Below are 4457 nucleotides of genomic sequence, written 5' to 3'. Positions count from 1 at the left end.
TCTCTCTCTCTGTCTCTCTCTGTCTCTGTCTCTCTGTCTCTCTCTCTGTCTCTGTCTCTGTTTCCCTTTTCTCTCTTCCTGTGCTCTGTCGCAGTTCAAATTTCTTTGTATTTCATTACAACACCTGATCATCAGGGCCAGCCAAGGTCAATTGCTATTAAACTCAGAAGCCTTGCTCCCCCAAACTCCCAAGGACAAATGTAAAAAAAAAAAAAAGAAATTTGAACTCAATATATACACGACTTATGTGTAAAATAATTAAATAATTTGTTATTTAAAAAACACTACCACCACCATGATACCAGAGGTCAAAAATATAAACACAACCTAAATATTACACAGAAAGTGAGAAGAGAGTTTAGTGATCCTTTTATTTGTAAGCTGAGAGAAGAATGCTCTCATTAGAAGGTAGACAAAAACAAAGATCATCAGGGACATATACTGATTAGATGGTTGAAAGGCTGATGAAAAGAGGATGTACACTCTAGTTTAACTTGTACATTTGGATCTGGAACTGGAAAAGGCCTTGGGAGTTATCCATTGCAACCCTTTCATTTTATAAATGAAGAAATTGAGAATCTCCTGGGGAGTAATGAAAACTCAACCTAAGACCCAGGGGTTGGGCCTGTGGCCTGGAAGAACAGGTAGCATCAGAGACCAGCTACAGGAATGCTGTTGCAGCCTTTCTTTGATTACCAGAGGGAGATAAACTCTCTTCCTGCTGAAAAATAAGTATATGGAAAGTCCTTTTCTTGGCAGATGTTCAGCTAGTAACAGGATGTGGTAGCCATTGAGTAATTCTCTAGGGCAGAGTTAGGTTTAAGCCAGGCTGTTTCAGAAAATCTGGGTGGAGGGATTAGGGAAGGTTTTCCATCCCCTCTGTGGACTGAGAGGTCACCTTATTGAGTGCTTCTGAGTCCAGAAGGGAGACTTGTGCTCCATTCACTCTAGCCAGGTCCTCCAATTCAAGATTGGAATGAGAACAAATTATTACATTTTTCTTAAAGAAGTTAATCTCTGGGTCAATAGTAGTGTGTACAAACAGTAAGAAGTCAAATGGAGCTTTCTTTAGGTTTAGAAATCAGATAGAATAGATGGAAGAATTTTTAGATTAATATATAATACAATTTGACATTGGAGAATAGTGTGGTGATGTCTTCTTTATAGCTACGGTTTCATTTAATTCCAATCTACTTAGACCTAGGAGTTCCTGGCACTGGCATCACTGAGTGCAGGGGTGGGGTGGAGGGTGGCTCAGGGAAGCCATTGTCCTAGCCCTAGAAGAGCCTACAATGCTGTCTGTGTAAGAGAAGTCAGCGGTCGGCCAAGATAAGTAAACTGATGGTAAGCTACTAAAACAGAAATGTGTATTTGATGAAAGGGGGAGGAATCGTTCACTGTAACTCTCCTATTCTGGAAAAATTTTTTCCAGGATTTGAAACCTAAAGAGAGAATTCAGCAATATGCTATGAATAAAGAAAATGAATCCAAATTCCAGGCTTTTGTGGTAAATATTTGGCGACCTCTTCCTTGTCTTCTTCAGATCCCCTAGGCTTTTTTAGATTTAAAAAAATTAAATTAAAAAAAATTTCTGGGCTTATTCCCCATTAGTAGGATTGAAATGAGAATACTAGGAAAAGGTGTTATTCAAAGGAATAATTCAATTTAATGAAACATTTATTAAATGCTTGCCTTATGCAAGGTATTGCATTATTATATATGGTATAGACCCATGATTTCATCAAGAAGAAACCTTTAATTATGGAAATTCCCTTCATCTGTACAGATGGATAATTCCTCTGTAACTTTTAGGTTTAATTCCCTGGGGTATTTACAAGGAAGGAAATAAGCATTTGTTATTCACTCAATATGTGGCAGGCATTGTGTTAAGTGCTTTACAAATATTATCTCTCTCTCTCTTTTTTTGATTTTTGGAGGGCAATTGGGGTTAAGTGACTTGCCCAAGGTCACCAGCTAGTTTTTGTGTTACGTGTCTGAGGCCGGATACTCAGGACCTCCTGACTCCAGGGCCCGTGCTCTATTCACTACGCCACCTAGTCGCCCCAATATTATCTCTTTTGATCCTCATAATGACTCTGGGAGGTAGGTACTAGTATTATGCTCATTTTACAGTTGAGGAAATAGAGCTTAAATGACTTGCCAGGGTCATTTAGGTAACTCCTAAGTATCTTAGAGTGGATTTGAGCTATTTAGAAGTTCAGGGACTGCCTTGTGCTCACAAGTGTTGGGGGCAGGACTAGGCTCAAGGTCTATCATGTAACAACAGAATATAACACCAACAAAGATAACAAAATGCTTCCATCCTGCAAACAACAAGGAATAAACAAATTTTAAAATATAGAGTTCTGAAAAAACAAGAACCAACTGGGCACTGCAAGAAGTCTGCATTATCCCCATTTTCCTATCTGCTGCTTCACTTGTACCAATAATATACAGTGAAGCTACAGAAGACATCCCGGTGCTGTTGTTCAATCACAAAAAGCAATCAGCCAGGTAATAATTCACCAGACATTAAGTAATAGGATAGTGACTTGTTCCAAGACCACTTCTCTCTGAATTCCATCAAAATATCATTTTAGATAGGAGATGATTATTATAGTGACACACTTTTTTTTGCATGATTTTTTTGTTCAGTTATTTTTCAGTTGTGTCCTAACTTGTCATGACCCCATTTGGAGTTTCTTGGCAAAGATGCTGGAGTGGTTTGCTATTTTCTTCTCCAACTCCTTTTTCAGATGAAGAAACTGAGGAAAAGAGGATTAAGTAACTTGTCCAGGGTCACAGAGCTAGTAAGTATATAAGGTGAGATTTAAACTCAGGAAGATGAGTCTTTCTAACTCCAGGCCTGGCATTCTATTCTCTTTATGACCTTGAATGGAATTTTCTTGGCAAAGCTACTGGAGTAGTTTGCCATTTCCTTCTCCAGTAAATTAAGGCAAATGGAACATAAGTGACTTGCCTAGGGTCACACATCTAGTGGGTGTCTGAAGCCAGATTTGAACTCAAGTCTGATCTAGGTCTATCCACTGAGTCATCTAATTGCCTCTTTTTGCATGGTACCTTATTTAGTAATCCAGTAAGAAAATACTTCTAAGAATGATAAATTTAGTTTGGAGATAAATTCTACAAAAATAGTTATCAGTTAATATCCCAGTAAAATAAATTTCAGAGCATTCTGATCAAACTGAGATGAAAGCACTTTGTAAATATGAATTATTCTTTTAAAATTGTATTACCAGTGTTTTGGATGCAGAGTTTCTGCGATTCAGGGTAGATGATGATGGCAAATATTGCTGAAGTTAATTAGAAGAATTCATCAGGATACTTCATTTATATAATTGAGAAGACATAAGTTCATTAGGAATTTCATCACTATTCTGGTTTCCTGAAAATGAATCTATGAGGAAGAGTGAAAGATTGATCATTGACAGTTTAGACTTATGAAGGTGATGTCAAGGAAAATGAGTGTAGGAATTGTAATTCCAACTTCTGTTAATGGGCTGGGGCAGGAACATGAAGAGGATGATTACTGTTCTATCCTTAGAAACATATAAGCAAAATAGGCTTGGGAAAAAGCCTAGTGATTAGGATTGGAGTCAGATATATATAGGTTTATGTGGAAACAGGTCACATATCCTCTATCTTCTAATGTATTCAAGACAGGAAAATTTCTTGTTTGAGTAACATAAAATCATTTTGGACTTCTCTTTTCCTACATCTCTCGTTCCCATCCAAAGGAAAGAAAATCACTCTGGTGATTGCTGTTGACAGATTGTGAATACACATTGAATATGGTAGATTTTCTTAGACAGTTCTGATCTGAAGAAAGTATATTTTCCACAAGGTCTAGCAGAGGATATATCCTTTGTTAGACCATGTGCCTGATTTTTGGTTTGGAAAATGTCATTACAATATCTGTGCTAGGTTAGCACCTTGGCTTGTTTCAGGACTTTTAAGACTTTTGATGCTACAGGTTTAGATTTGCATTCTCAAGGCTGCTTGGAGAGTGTCTGGAAGGAGTCCAGGCCAAAGTACTAGATGTTAAAAGGGGCACAAGCCCCACTGCAGAGCTCTAGCCAATGCTGGGACCAGCAGATGGGTGAGGACATTCTACACATACACACATATATGGTATATATACATGCATACACACATTATATGAGATATAATAACATATAACTTTATATGCAACACATACACATGATATTACATTTATATAAACTATATATCTAACAGTTTTCAATTATATTTAATGTGTTGATTGTTCAGATTCTTTCTTTTATATACGTATATATGCCATATATTGCCATATATATATATATATACAAACAAATATATCATTCTCCCTACATCTCTCTCTCTCTCTCTCTCTCTCTCTCCCCCCCCCCCTCCCAGTCTGAAGAATCAACACTTGTTAAATATAATGGATAATTGTA

The sequence above is a fragment of the Petaurus breviceps genome, unplaced genomic scaffold, assembly GCF_028583685.1.
Source record: "Petaurus breviceps papuanus isolate PSGF00001 unplaced genomic scaffold, PetGlider_PUasm1.0 91133, whole genome shotgun sequence".
Classification (NCBI taxonomy): Eukaryota; Metazoa; Chordata; class Mammalia; order Diprotodontia; family Petauridae; genus Petaurus; species Petaurus breviceps.
The sequence above is the reverse complement of the archived record's forward strand: the minus strand, read 5'-3'. Positions refer to the sequence as shown.